Source organism: Raphanus sativus, chromosome 1, assembly GCF_000801105.2.
Source record: "Raphanus sativus cultivar WK10039 chromosome 1, ASM80110v3, whole genome shotgun sequence".
NCBI lineage: Eukaryota > Viridiplantae > Streptophyta > Magnoliopsida > Brassicales > Brassicaceae > Raphanus > Raphanus sativus.
Window position 1 is genome coordinate 23065437 of NC_079511.1, and position 16023 is coordinate 23081459.

The 16023-nt window shown below is 36.5% G+C and overlaps 1 long non-coding RNA gene, 1 other non-coding gene and 1 pseudogene across 8 annotated transcripts; 1 reads left to right on the forward strand and 2 right to left on the reverse strand.

The window, feature by feature from the left end:
• The first annotated feature begins 1834 nt into the window (after window positions 1–1834).
• LOC130497942 (small nucleolar RNA R71) lies at window positions 1835–1942 on the forward strand. The gene has a single exon (XR_008936984.1). It is a non-coding gene; the product is annotated as a small nucleolar RNA R71 (small nucleolar RNA).
• A 2512-nt stretch (window positions 1943–4454) lies between these two features.
• Window positions 4455–7208, reverse strand: LOC108839245 (uncharacterized; annotated as a pseudogene).
• Window positions 7209–12780: 5572 nt separating this feature from the next.
• On the reverse strand, window positions 12781–15920 carry LOC108814989 (uncharacterized). 7 transcript variants are annotated; one of them, XR_001943738.2, is made up of 10 exons: window positions 15563–15920; window positions 14711–15371; window positions 14520–14605; window positions 14146–14385; window positions 13990–14082; window positions 13763–13887; window positions 13584–13666; window positions 13399–13516; window positions 13203–13318; window positions 12781–13072 (listed from the first exon to the last, which is right to left on the reverse strand). It is a non-coding gene; the product is annotated as an uncharacterized LOC108814989 (long non-coding RNA). The 7 variants fall into 7 exon arrangements; XR_001943739.2 differs by having other exon boundaries at window positions 12781–13083; window positions 13990–14385; XR_001943737.2 differs by having other exon boundaries at window positions 12781–13094; window positions 13990–14385.
• Between the last annotated feature and the right edge of the window lie 103 nt (window positions 15921–16023).

Below are 16023 nucleotides of genomic sequence, written 5' to 3' on the forward strand. Positions count from 1 at the left end.
TGGAGTTGACACCCCATCTTCCTCAGGTGGTAGCTCATCAAAGTGATAATCAGCAGGAGAAGGATTCATCTCTTCAATGGTGAAGGCTTGTCCAAATACAGTGGGGTTCCTCATCTTCTCCTTGATGTCAAAGTGGAGGATGTTCTCCTTGCCCAAATGGAGGTCAATCTTCCCTTCCTTCACATTCACAATAGCTCCTGCTGTAGCTAAGAATAGCCTTCCAAGAATCAATGGGTCTTGAGCCTCCTCACCCATTTCAAGCACCACAAAATCTGTAGGTATCTCATACCTTCCAATCTTCACAGAGAGGTTCTCTAGGATGCCCACAGGGTACTTCACTGAATGATCAGCCAACACCAGAGAGAGTCTACACTTCTTGTATTGAGTGAAGCCAAGCTTCTTTGCCACAGACAAAGGCATCAAGCTGACACTAGCTCCCAAATCGCAGAGACATTTCTCAAATACCATAGGTCCAAGAGCACAAGGGAGTGTGAAGCATCCTGGATCCTCTAGCTTCTCTGGAGCATCTAGCCTCTGAATGATGGCATTGCACTCATGACTCAGAACCATCATGCCCTCCATCTCCTTCTTCTTAGCAGCTACAACATCTTTCAGGAGTTTGTTGTATTGAGGAATCAGCATGAAAGCATCAATGATGGGCATTGTAACCTGAGCTTCACTCATCTGCTTCTCAAACAAAGCCTTGTACTTCTGTAGCAGCTGCTTCTTGAATCTACCAGGGAATGGAAGCTTTGGTTCATAGGGAGGGGGGACAGGAGAGCTCTCACTTGCTGGAGCAGCAGATTCACCATCTTTTGTTGTTTTCTTCTCTTCTCCAACCTTTCCTTTACCCTTGGCTTTCACAATCTTCTCCAAGATCTCAGCATCTGTCTTCTCATCAACAATGACCACTTCATCATCTAGGTTGATGGCCACCTCCTCACCTTGTTTCTCAGCATCCTTGGTGAGGGTTACAGGAGTCAACTGCTTACCACTCCTAAGTGTGACAGCTTTTGCTTCCTTGGGGTTTTGATCTGACTTTCCAGGTAGAGATCCTTGCTGGCGGTTCTGGTGGGAGCTCATGGAAGCAAACTGATTCTCCAAATTCTTGACAGAAGAAGCAAGGTGGGAGAATTTGTTGTTGAGCTCATTGTAGCTCCCATCAATCTTGGAGTGAAGGTTTTTCAGCTCATAACTAACATGCTTCTCACTTCTAGTCTGTGACTCCAAGATTTTTTTCAGAAGTGCATCAGTGCTGCTCTCTTGGGGTGTAGAGCTAGATGGAGCAGGCTGCTGTTGAGAAGAGTTCTGACCTTGGTTGGAAAAACCAGGATGAGGGTTTTGCTTTTGCTGATAGCCACCTTGCTGGTTGTTCCTAGGCTGATATCCATTCTGCTGGTTGTTAGAATAAGGTCTCTGCTGATAGTTGTTGTACTGAAAGTTTGGCTCCTTCTTGTACCAAGTACCATTGTTGTTGATAAAACACAGCTCTTCCTGACCTTCCAGACCTTCAACCTCATTGACAGCAAATGGTATCTCGTGCTGTGGGTTACCAACAAAGTTCATCTGAGCTTGAGAAGCTTTATCAGCAATGAGGATGTCAATCTTATCCTGCAAAGCCTTTATCTTTTTTCTTGTCTGCTTGTCTGCTGACCTATCAGCTCTGTCATGATCCCCACTGTAGACAGCATCACTCTTGACCATGTTTTCAACAAGTTTCCCTGCCTCTTCTTCTGTTCTGTCCAAGAAGTTCCCATTACTTGCAGTATCCAATCTTGCTCTGTACTCAGGTAAGGCACCTCTCTAGAATGTGCTAAGCAAGCTTCCCTTGTTGAAACCATGGTGTGGGCATTGAGCTAGGTAGCCATTGAACATTTCCCATGCTTCACTGAATCCTTCCAAGTTCTTCTGCTTGAATCTGGATATCTCATTCATGTAGTCAGCTGTCTTGGAAGTAGAGAAGAATTTCTCTAGGAAAGCTTTCTTGCAGTCATCCCAAGTGGTGATGGAGCTGCTTGGCAGAGACTTCTCCCACTGACGTGCCTTATCCCCCAAAGAAAAAGGGAAAAGCTTGAGCTTGAAAGCATCCTCTGATACACCATTGGTTTTGGAGAGACCACAGTATCTATCAAAACTGTCCAAGTGGTCGAATGGATTCTCTGCAGCCAGGCCATGAAACTTGTTGTTCTCAATCTGGTTCAGCAATCCTGACTTGATCTCAAAGTTGTTTGCTGCCAAGAGCTAGTGCTCTGATTCCTAACAGGTGGCCATGGTTAGTTGGGCGGTCATAGGCACCAATAGGTCGAGCTGGTGGGGCGTTGCCATCGCCATTCGCTTGTGGGTCAGCCATTTCAATGTTCGGATCCTGTATGTGAGCCTGTTGCTCCTCTTCTCTCCTTTTTCTAGCATACTCCCTCTCTAAGCTCGGATGTCTGCTGCTCTTGGAACTAGGTTTGTTGGACCCCTGCTCCTCAAGTTCATACACCTGCAGATCAAAAGGGAATTGAAGAAGGAGAATCAGTAATCAGCAAAATAAAAAATGATTTAGTCTCAAGCAAGCTAATAAATCTCAATGTTCAAATTTACTCAGAATTTGGCGACGGCGCCAATTTGATGTTAGGAGTTTTGAGGCTCCTAAGTCAAATGATAGTAAAGTGGAAGTAAGTTGTCGAACCAGTTCTGAGGGATTCAAATGCAGAGAGAATGCAAGTATTTACCTAATTTAAGTGCAATCAGTGAATTGGATGGTTTTTAAACTAAAACTAGAATGCAAGTAACAGAAATGATACTTTTAAGCTATTGGAAAGGAGAACTCATGGGTATAGGGATTTCAGACCTTGGGTGATCAAGTTTCGAACTAAGGACGACAAATGAATCAATCAAACTATTAACCTTAAACCTAGACACAATTCTAAGCAAGCTCTATGTCTAGATGAATGCTCATTTGCTAACATGTCTCAAACATCAAATGTCTTTGGTTGAATAACATGCAAGCAATCATTACTAACAAGTCTATTAGCTATCTTAGCATCTTTAACAACAAATATCTTTGGCAAAGTACACTAAGAGCCTAGGGGAGTTGACTCAGGCATTTCATCAAACACCTGTCGGGTGAGAAGTGCCTAGAGATCACCCTTTGAGTGGCCTACTCAAATGATGCATTAAGATCACTCTACTATGCAAGGAACAAGTATGATCTATACCTAAAACATCCTAGAACTAGCCTAATCACCCTTAATCACCCTAACCCATGAATCCAAAAGGTGATTACTCACTAATCTCCATGATTCCTCTTAAACCCATGGTGGATTTCAGATGAATCATATAGAGAAATAGAAGAGAAACTCACAAGAACACAAGAACAATCAAAGCCAAAAGAGAACTTTTCTTGAGAGAGTTTTGTGTATTCAATAGATAAAGGATAAAAATCTGCCAATGGTGGCTACAAAGAATACTTAAACATTAGGTTTTTCAGTGCAAAAACGTGCACAATAAATTGCAAAAAGATCCTTGAAAATAATAAAAATCGTGCACTGATAACGCGGAGCGACCTCGGCCAGTCGCTCCGAGAGGTCGCTCTGGGCTTCGGGAGCGATCTCGGGTGGTCGCTGCGAGGGGTCGCTCCGGAGGCATTTTCTTCGTTTTCGAGCCGTGTAAAGCCGAGCGACTTGGAGTGGTCGCTCCAGCTTTGATTGTCAAGATCGCTCCGGCTGGAGCGAGGTCTCACAGCGACCTCTGCAGGTCGCTCCAGTCTCCTCTCGTCCAATCATCCTCTTTTTCACATCTTTTGAGCTCCAAATGCATCCAAATGTCTCCAGTAACCTCATTTGGCACTCCAGTACCTAATAGAGACTTATGCATGCAAAATGCAACCTAAACATGTCTAAATCCTATTCTATATGATGAAAATGCTTATGAATGAATGGTTAAAACAATGCAAATGTGCAAGACATCAAACCCTATTAGATAAACATATCTAGATAACTCCTAAATATATTATAATTCTCAAACACAATAGGATTAAATCATTTTACTTGCACTTGAAGTTTCTTTAGTCTTCAAACTTATCTCAACATCCAAAGTCAGCATTTGCTTCATCTTCAATCCAACACTAACCCATTTCCCCCTCTCTGCATAATAACCATTAGCTTCATAAGGTTGCTGAGTTCTCTTTCGAATAAGCAGGAGGAAAATCAATAACATCAACACAAAAGTTGTTTTTAACTTCCAAATAGAATTCCACCATGTTATATACAAAGATGAATGCGTGGAGCTCAAGTCTCTAAACTACGGGAGGATGTGCCTACCCATTTACTTAAACTAGATGGTTTTACAGCTTCAGTAAATCTAGATCTTCATTTCAACTCTATATTATTTTCTTTTCGTTTTTTTTTGGATGGGTTTGTCCGCTTTAAACCTCTTGCAAAACTTAAGCTTAACATACACGTACTATATATTTGTTTATTACCAAAAGCTCTCGTTAACGAACCGGAATAATTTTCACATACAAAAAACATCAACCCACCTTCAGTTTCCATTACAGGCACAGCTTCCACACAGTAAAAATGAAACCATTAACCATACCAAAATGCCCACTTCGCTTCCTTTCTCAGCTCTTCTTGTTACCAGTCTTAGGAGTTGTTTTGCGTTGGGCCTTATATGCTTCGCAAAGTGGAGGTGGAGGTGGTAGTGGCGGCGCTGGAATGACTGGAGGAAACAATCTCGGAACTCCGGAATCTTCTGGCCAAGCTGATAACTTTGGAACAGGAGAAAAAGCAGCAGTATAAGTTTTGTAATACCGTTCACAAGTGTAACAGTCATCTACATACTGCAAAGGGTTGATTTTCAGCTTCTTGCAGACAGCTAGAGCGTGTAGACATGGAAACTTAAACCTCTGGAAATCCCCCACATGTGCAGGTGCAGTCGCTCAGCTGAACAATCCATTTACCGTTTTCTGACGGTGCTGCCACCTAAAACGCGTCATTCTCTAACGGCGTTACAACGTAAGCAACAGAAGCTTTCCTGAAATTTTCTAGCTTATCCGTGACAGGTTTGGTGTACACGTCGCCGCAGTTAAGAGAATAGCGGCTAAAAAGAGAAGATTCGTTAAAACTGTTTCTCAGCTCATCAAAGAGAAGCAGAAGAGAACCTGTGAGTACATGATCAGCCAACTCAAAGCCTCTACACTCTGAAAACAAAGCTGCAGTATATATCTCCATGATCCCGTATCTCCGACCACCGTCATGAGGCAGCGCCCAATGACTCTGTGGGGTCTGGTCTAACCATCTCCGAGCTTCAGGGTTATCTTTTTCAATGGTCTCTATGATTTTCTCGAATTCTTCCCTCTGACTTGTCATTCCCGCTCGCCACAAGCGACCCATCAGACCTTGGTGAGCTGGAAAATGGGACCAGAACTGTTTGAGACAGAATCTGTGATAAGCCCAGGGTTCTTGCCATTGAGACCCGGGTTCATTAATGACAGCGAGTATGTCCGGGTGGGGACTAGAGATGAGGCAAAGACCTTTCCTTTGTGTAACTTTCTCTCTTATATTAGTGAGAAACCAACGCCAACTATCTGAGGACACTTCTTTAGTCACCGCAAAGGCAATAGGGAAAAATATGTTGGCTGCATCTAACCCTGAGGCAATCATCATATTCAACTGATACTTACCATTCAACTCTTTGGTGTCCACTAAGATCAAAGGTCTACAGTGTTGAAACCCTTGGATGAACTGTGAAAACGCCCAGAACACTCCAGAGAAGGATGCAAATTTAGGATTAGGAAAAAGATAATACTTCCAATCCACAAGCAGTCCATTAGATGAACGAAGGGCAGAGATTAACTTGGGCAAATCTTCAAAACTCTGTTCCCAGTCTCCAAAAACTCTTTTAACAGCTTCCTCTTTAGCAGCCCGCGCGTCCTCAGTTTCAAGCCTATAGCCAGTTTTGTTTTGCCACCACTCACTCAACTCTGCAAATGAGAGCGTTGGATGTACCCTGACCGCAGGTTCAATCTCATCTGTTTTGAACTCTGAATCAAAATTTTCTGGCTCAAAGGGACGACAAGTGTGTGGACCAGTATACTTGATTACCTCAAAAAGATTGTGCTTTTCCAATTTAGCAGCCACAAGTGACCACTTGCAATTCCATCTGATGCACTCAAACATCAACTTGTCCGTCCCAGTCTCTCTCACTACAGACTTTTGCATCCCTTTGATGGAACACCAGTCTACTGCCTTCTTCAGCTCATCAACATCTCTAAAGCACAGTCCCACTCGCAAGTCGTGGTCTTCAAGCCACAAACCAGACTTGCACGGGTCTGAATCTTTATCCCCTGTAAGTTGATCACCTCCGCAGCCTCCTCTGACCTTGAATTTTTGTTTGTCATGTCACCGCCATCTTCAGGCAACCCGTTACTGCAACCCCTCTCTAGCTTAACAGCTACATCAGTTCTCTGTCTTTTCGAGGATCTACCAGGATGATCAATCACTTCCAGATACAACTCCACATGTTTAATACAAGGGTGTTTGCTCGGAACCTCAAGCATTGTCTCTAAACTTTGGTTGTTCACCACAGGCAGAAGCAGATACTGAAATGCCGACTGTCCTCCAACAACTGAAGGATACCTACCAAATATTTTAACTTTAGATCTCTCCTTATCAATATCTACTCCAGCAAGCACATACATCTCATCCAACAGCCTGTTTAGTGCAATCTTTGGGTTAACTATGATCCTTTTGGGAGTTGAACCTTCATAGTAAACGCCTTCTGTGCCATACTTGATGCAACCGTTCCAGTAACAGTTCACTGGAACCTCTGTTTCAGACATGAGCACAACAAAAACCTGGTGGAAACCCAAAAGTAAAAAAGTCATTTTTAGGACAAAACCCTAAAACTCAGACCCATGTGTCTTTAAGCCCTATAAAAAACATAAACGATTCATATCTCTAACACAACAACACGGAGAAATTAATATCAGCAACACTATATGATAAATCAAGCAATACAAAAAAAAACATAAAAACCCTAAAGTATATATGTAATCGAAGATGTGTAGATACCTAAGAAAAATGAGATTCTTGGCTTGGTAGTTGCAAGGAAGCTTGGATTTTACAGAGAATTGAAGCAATTTAAGAATTTCACCGGCAATGTGCTCAGAAAGCAGACTCGCACACTCTGTAACTAATAAGATTTTCAGTCGAAGCCACCTAAACTACTTACAGGACGAAGATAACAAAAAAGGTCTTAAAAGAGTCAGCAACAAAAGACTAATGGGCTGCAAAAGGCCCACTAATGTGATGAAACCAGTGATTCTAACATCATATCATGATGAAATAATTACATTCTAAGGCAGTTTACAAGTTTTTATTACACTGCAGAGCAGTTTGTGCTACTAAGATAAAACATTTCTTAAGATGAAACATTTCTTAAGTCTTTCGGGAGATGACTTACACAGAAGTCTTCAAAAAAATTATTCTGAAATTATGATCAAACCTTGGTTATCACAGAAGAGTCCATGTAAGTCATTTTCTGGAAGACTTACATGGAAATCATATAATTAAAATTAAATATTTAAATTTTATTTTTTTTTAATTACAAAAGTAACCTGAGATGACTTACAATTGCCTAGTTAAATGTAATATTTAAGTTTTATTTTTTTAGTGGAAGACTTCCATGTAAGTATTTTAGAAAAAAATCAAATTTCTAACAAAATTCTGTCAATTGCAAAACTAACATGTTTATCCTAGAAGATTTACCGAAAATTTTTGTTGGGTATTTTGATTTTTTTTTCAAAAACAAAAGTAAGCTCATATTTACAAAGGAAGACTTCCAAAGAAGTCCACTCTATAATAGACTTCGCTGAAAGTCTTACTTTGTAAAATTTTAATTTCAAAAATGACATAAATGGAAGACTTCATAGAAGTCTTTTGAACGACTTTCATGGAAGTCTTATACGTCAAAGTTTAATAAATTTTTATTTTCTTAAAAAACTTCAAGATTTTTTAATGTTTTCTTGTTAATTCATGTATATTAGTCGATATTTGGGGATCCTGAATGAAATTCATAATTTAACTGGTTTTAATTATGTGGTTACCAAAATTCATGTCTATTAATGTTTCTAGTTAATTTGAGAAGACTTCTACGTTAGTTTTTGTAAACTTTTTAAGTAACTTTAAGATATGTTTTTTAACTTCAAAAGTGTTAAATAACTTCAAGAATATAAAGTCATATGGTTTAATGTATTTTCTTAGATCATAATATATACTTTTTTAACTTTCATGAAATTTTAATTTTCACTTAAAATTTGAATTTCCTGCTTAAATTTTAATTTTTGCTTAATTTTTCCGCTTATATTTCAATTTCCCATTTTAAAATCCTCGCTTTAAATTTAAGTCTTCCGGGAAGTCTTCTAGTTAAACTGTTATATGTTTAAACTTATGTAATGTTTAATATTTTGTGAATTTGGCTAAGTTTTCTTGAGAAGTCTTTCCCCTTAGTTGTAATAAATTTGACTAATTTTTATGTGTTATTGTGTTTTGTTATTGAAGTTGTATCAATAACTTCAATAATGTCAAGTATTTTTGACAAGGTAATATTGTAGACATAAACATATTTACCAATTTTTTTATTAACAAAAGAATTAACAATTAAAAGAATACACATTAAAAGAATACACATACAAATCAGAAAAACAGACAATAAACAAAATCATTATAGATCATTCATGCACAAAGACAAATTTGGATTCCACTTGACATGGAGAAGACTCTGTCAGAAGACTTCGATGGAAGTCTTTTAGCGCATTATATGTTAGGAGACTTCATAAAAGTCAATCAAAGTCTGATTCAGATTTGAAAAACCTGCAAATCCAAAAATGTTCAAATTTCAAAATAGAGAAAATAAATAGAAGATGAGATAAATCTATCTTTAAAGAACACACAAAAATACATATCCAAAAAAAATTAGGTCTACATTTAAAGGAGTAGAAGATGTGAAACCATGTGCAAAATAAGATGAATTAGTAAGAAATACATGAGATTAAAAATGATTAATTGATATAAATTTTGGTGTTTTCAAGTTCTAAGAGAGGTTGGAGAGTTTTATTTTGGGAAAAAGTAAAAACTTTAAGCAATGAGAGGTTACCAGATGAAAAAAAACAGACATAAAAACTTACCAAAACATTCAGATTTGTTATTAAAAAAGGAGACATGGGAGAAATTTTTGTGAGAAGGCTTCCAAGAAGGCTTCTAGTGCATTATACGTTAGAAGACTTCCGAGAAGTTCTTCCAAGCTTGGCTCAGATCTGAAAATCTACATATTCAAAAACAAATGACTTAAAAGAAAGAGAAAAACTTCAAAATAAGATAAAAGCTTTAAGCAACAAATTTTTCTTTTTCATAATATAATAATTTTAAGCAACAAAAGATTATGAAAAAAATCAGACATAAAAACTTACCAAAATTCTTAGATCTGTCATAAAAAGGAGACATGAGAGAAAACTTTGCCAAGAGACTTCGAGGAAGCCATCTAGTGCATTAAATGTTAGAAGATTTTCAGAGAAGTCTTCCAAGTCTGTTTCAGATCTGGAAAAATCTGTATATCCAAAAGCATTTAAATGACTTCAAAACATTGAAAAACTTCAAAATAAGGTAAAAACTTAAAACAACAAAAAGAGTTTTCAAAATGTAATTTTTTTTAAGCAACAGGAGGTTACCAAGTGAAAAAATCTGATTTATAGATCTAAATTTAAAGAAGTGGAAGATAAGAACCATATAATGAAAAACCTGCAAAAACAAAATAAATCAGTGAGAAATATGACATGAGATAAAAATTGAGAAATTGATATAAAGTTTAGTGCTTTTAAGTTCAAAGAGATTAGAAAAAAGTTGGAGAGTTTACAATGAGAAACATTACATATTTGGTGCAACAATTTGAGAGGAAGAGAGAAAATGTGTAAATTTTTCTTTATTTAGAAAGACAAAAATTCCAATAAAATTAAATATTTTGATTTAGAAGACTTGCAAATTAATCTTCTAATAGAAAACCTTCTAGAAGACTTGAAAGTCTGCTAGACTCAAAATTTACTATTTACCTAGACTCAAAAGTCTTGTATTTTTAAGTCACCTAAACCATAAACTTAAAATAACTAACTAACTAAAACAAATACTCCATTAAACATGAAATCAACTTTAGAAGTGTTTAATATACACAAAACTAAACACACAAAAAGTCAAAATTTTATTTTTCAAAAAGAAAGTTAAGCTTCCAGAATCTAACACTAAGAATACATACAATACTACAACATTTGTTACCAAACTCTTAACCAAAGAATACCATGACACACTTACATTTACTTACTCATCTATGTTTTAAACAATTCAATTTTAATAGATCTTAATTTATATCATTTACAAATGTTTATAGTTACATAAATTCATTTTTCCCACATCAAAATAATTTTTATAAAATTTAGAATTTATTTTTAAAATCTACTATATGAGAAGTCTTACAGAACCTCAGAAAACAGAAATTTGAACTCGCCGCAACCATGGTCGTTGACATCACCATATACATTACAATTACATCAGCATCAGAGATATAGCTTCACACATCTTAAAAGATAGATTGAATAATAAAAATACTGATTAAACACATGTTTTCTTTTAAAAAAATCTGAAGAAACAACATACATTTTACAAAGAAAATTAAGAACCAAAGAAGAAAAAATGGAGAAAATAAAAAAGAAAGAGAAATATGGACCCCACTTCATTTTGTTTGTTAGGAAAAACGTGATTCAATTATCTAAAAATCAAATATAATATTTAATTAGGTTAAATATCATTTAGTTACAACCTTGTTCAGTTTGTTTATAACTATAAAGTGGTTTGGTGAAAAAAAACTGTCTTAGTAGCACAAACTGTTCTGCAGTGTAATAAAAACTTGTAAACTGCCTTAGGATGTAATTATTTCTAAGATAAAGTGTCTTAGTAGTTGAAACTGTCTCAATATGAAATAAAAACTCAGAAATTGCCTTTAAGTGTAAATCACTCTATGATGATTTTCATTCTACCGTGAAACCGAATCGTGGACGAGGCAGACCAGTGATAGATTATCGAAATAAACGTCACTAGTATAAATAATGAATACGAGCCACAACACTTATAAGAATTACATGAATTTACAATTTATTTTATGATCTTAGTAAAGAAAATATGTTCAAAAATCATAAACTAAATATAAGGTAAAAATGATGATGATGTTATCTATTCTTTCCGTTTCACAAAGATGCATTTTTTACCTTTTCAATATATTATTTAATAAAACAATTGTTAACTTCAAAAAAATTAATTATGTTTATTAGATTTCTATTGGTTAAAATTTATGAAAAACTGTTATCCGCAAAAATTAATACATTTTTAATGTGTGTTCTTAATATATGTGAAAAGTCTAGAATAAATATCTTTTTGAAAGAGAAAATATATATATATATATATATATGTTTTTCAGACTGTAGAGGCTTTGAGCTGCCTGATCATGTACTCACAAGTTCTCTTCTGCTTCTGTTTGATGAGCTGAGAAACAGTTTTAACGAATGTTCTCTTTTTAGCTGTTATTCTCTTAACTGCGGTGACGTGTACACCAAACCTGTCGCAGATACGGTTGAAGAGTTCAGGAAAGCTTTTGTTGCTTACCTTGTAATGTCGTTAGAGAATAACGCGCAGGGATAAGCTACTCAAGTCATCGACTAAGACATCGAATTATTGAATTATGGGAGCATATTAAAAAAGAAGTCTTATTAATATTTTTAAACAAATAAAATTTATACAGGTTTTTTTAGCTAAATATTTATTTTTGGGGGGTTATTTAGCAAAGTTTAAATGATTATTTTGGAAGAATTGGAGTTGATATTGTATCAACTATAAAAATATTAAGTATGATTTAGAAACCTTCGTAAAAGATTTATAAAATTTTATAATATAATTTTGTAAGTCAAAATGACTTTATAAACCTTTGTTATGGTTTTATAAGTTTTAATATATGAATTTAAGTTTTTTATATAAATTACTAGGATCGGCCCGTCCTACGGGCGGGATGTAAAATATGTTGATTATATGTGAAGATTTTTAAAATGGAAAAAAACACGTGATCCAATATACCGGAAAAAATGAGATAGTTTTTTGGAGCTTTTTATACACCTGGAGCGGGAAATGTAACACCAGCCTCTGTCCATCTTGATTCTGTGATGTATTTAATGTAGGGAAATTGCCAAAAATACTATTTTCTAAAATATCATCTATATTGAAATGGATGGAGTATTTAATAGGCTTTGGTTGGTGTTAATTATATGTTACATTTTCTATTTTTGTGTTATTGTCATTTTAAAATACCACGTCATCCAGCAATTTGATTTTTGTCAAAAGTTCAGGACTTTTTTTAATCTAAATGACAGAATAGGTCGTTAAAAGTTTTAAGAAACTTGGGAAAATACTTTGCTATATAATGTTCGGAACTCAGAACAAATTTATTTTACACAAATGTTATGCATTGTTAGGTTAATGTTTTAAAAACTTGTATGGAAACTATTTACGTAATTAGTTTTTCGCAGCATTAAGATTTTGTGGCCCATTTTTCCTGGTTATTAAAATAACTTGAGATTTATGTACATTTAGGCATAGGCCTATATAAACTCAGAGCCGGCATAATAATGTTTTAGGCTTGATAGTATTATATAAAATGACAGAGGTGATTATTAATGTTTATGGCTACTGGATCTTGGTATATTTGAGCAAACATTGAAGGGTTGCATTAACTTAAACCAAGCGTACAAACTATGAACATTCAAGCCAAACACAATGTAAAAGAAATTTCAGAAAATGCAGATTGTTTAGGAAGTTAAACAAACCAGAAACAGACACCACTTCTAAATTATTAAAAAAGAAACCTCATCGATGGCAAAGCATTATTCTTGACCACCTTGGATGCTTGCTTCAGTGGAAGCCATCTTTGATTCGTCACCATCTGGAGCTGCCCCCACATTCGGTGCTGCCTGACTGCTACCCCCAGTTTCAACCTTAGCAAGAACTGTGTTAGGACTTACACGGTGAAAAAGATTCTGAGAGTTAGAATGGAGTCAGCTGCTAATATGGTGCTCGACACATACTAAAACGCACAGGAATAGTATAGTACAATATGTTACATACTGGAGGGCACCAACAGCATGTGTATTGTCGCAGTGCGGAGACGGTGCGTTGAAGCTTTTTGGTGCACTTAGAGCAAACAACATAACACCACCATTTTTCCATAAGAAGTCAATATCCTAGATGTTGGGAATCCAGAATCAAAGCAATGTTATCAACCATGTAATTTAAAAAGAAAGTCTAAGGTTTGAGGGACTACCTGAGATGGAGCAGTTATAACAAACTCCTTAAGCTCAGATATGGTCATATACTCAACCTTGGCACGTCCTCTCAGAAGTGAAGCTGCTGATGGAAGCCCAGTGTTTGTGGGGACCAACCTGTGTAAATTTACAATGTTTTTGGTAAGCTTAGTATATAAGTGTATCTATATAATCACCCTATTACTTGTAAAAGCAGATGTCCCCCACATTAGTCTCCTTATGGAAATAAATGTGCGTTCATGAAGTTCAACAAAAAAAACAAACGGCCTGCATGACAAAATTGTTGAAGGTATTAACAAACTCTGGAACTCTTATTTGAATCAGATGAGAGAAGCTTTAAAATAAAACGGTTACACTACATACCTCCAACCATCTTCGGATTCAAGCTTGTAGCAATAATAACCCTTGGATCAACACACATAGCTTCCAGTCTGCTGTGTAACGAAACAGCGTGGGAGTCGAACAAACTCAGAGTCACAGACACATCGCTGCCAATATAATACAGATAGTTATGGCGGTGTCTTTGTAATTTGCTATAAACATGATACATCCAATTTTCATAAATCACAGAGTTTAATATGAATAATTACTTGTCCACTTTGATGGTCGCCATCAAGTGTTTTTTTGCTTCCTGTGGGTCACTGACAGTAGTCTTCACCACGGTGATCTCCCCAATGATGTCTCTGGAAGGCTGAATATTAAATTCAATTTCCGGTAATGATTATGACAACTGGAAAGAGGATTACCAAACCGGAAACATTCTTCGGGCAGTGGAGAACTCGCAGTGGAGAACTCAGTTCAGTTAACAAATTCAAGGAGAGGAGGCTGCATCACTGAACCGGATTGAAAGAGAGGAGTCAGAGAACCTGAAGTTTGGATTACACCGAGCCACATCAAAGCCGGTGATAGAATACATCAACCCCGCCCTGAGATGAATCCCGGAGGTTGGAACCCGGCTAGCAGTCACGGTGGCTGGCATTGGTCACCTGAAACATAATTTAAAATCGTCATAATCAATAAACGAATCAGATACCCTTAATGGAATTACTGTGGAACAGCTTCGTAAAGGTCAGAGAATGTCACACGATCACTTCCATCGGAAGTTTAAGAACAGACTAACCTTCGAATCAAGCAACAGCTAGCATGTCGACAGACATGAGTTCTTCACCGCGCCTAATATTCCTCGCCTCCCGAACATCTACCGGACTTCAAACCGGAAAAAAACTTGAGAGTAAGCGATTGTCTAGAAAATATGTGGATTTAGATGTTTGAATAGATTGCTAGGATGAATTCGAGAGTAAGGATGCTTACCTTTTTATACTGGAGATCCCACAGTCTTGCAAGAGCAAATCTCACATCAACAAAAATCATCTTACATCAACAAATTTTTTTTAAAAATTAAACCAAAATCTAAACATCAAAATCATCTAAACTTAAGTTTCTAAGACCATCTCCAATGGGACACTATTTTCTCCTCTATAATTCACTCCATAGAGTAACTCTATTATAGAGTTGGTTTTACTCCAATGGTTAACTCTATAATAAGAGTGACTCTATTATAGAGTGAAAAATAGAGGGATGCAACCATTTTACTCTATATTTGGAGTGAAATAGTTGAATCCATCTATTTTCTACTCTATTATAGAGTCACTCTATTATAGAGTCACTCTATTATAGAGTTAACCATTGGAGCAAAATCAACTCTATAATAGAGTTACTCTAAAATAGAGTGAATTATAGAGGAGAAAATAGTGCTCCATTGGAGATGCCCTAAATTAATAAAAGATACCCAGATCATCTTACATCAATAAACGTAACAAAAATTATTGAACTGTGAATAATAATGAAACATGTCTGAATAAAATCTGAAGCCAAGCAAAGACTAATTAATTAATTAATTAAAATACTAAAAGAAGAAGAAGAAAATAACTCACCAGGATCGCACGTTTGGTAAAACTTCACCATATATTATCTGCAACATCAACAACAATAAAACCAATAAAAACATCAAATCTCACCAGAAAAAAATTGGATATTTTTCTTAGTACAAATATCCTTCTGATTTGCCGGCACTGGACTTGTTGGAGAAAAAAAACAAAACATGCAAGAATCTGAAAAAAAAGCACGGGAAAGAAGAGAGAGAGAGAGAAGAAAAAAACTGACCGGTGGTGAGAGCCTTGATAAGACCAGCTCAGCGACCTCTGAAGTCAGTAAAGACCTCTTCGACAATTCGAGGTGTTGGATGAGTGATCACCTCCATTTTTTTTTATCAAACCACACACCAGACGATTAATTAGCCTCACAGTCGCCAGAGAAAAAATGACTATTTCCGGTTAAAAATCAAAATCTGGGAACGAAGGAAGGAACCCTAATAGAAAACGAAGAGAGGAAAAGTTCAAAGAGAGGAATCTCGCAAATATTTATGACGAAACAGTTTCTGGTGGTGAGAAGAAGCGCAGAGGTCACCGTCTTCGATCAAGTCGCAGTAGGGTTAGAGGTTAGAGGCGACATCAACCGGAAGGACATCGCAGGAGTCCAATGATTTAATGAACCGGACACGTGTCAGCGCTACAGGGGTTGAGTTTCCAGCCTGGCATCATACGTGGATAGGCTCAGGAGAGAAC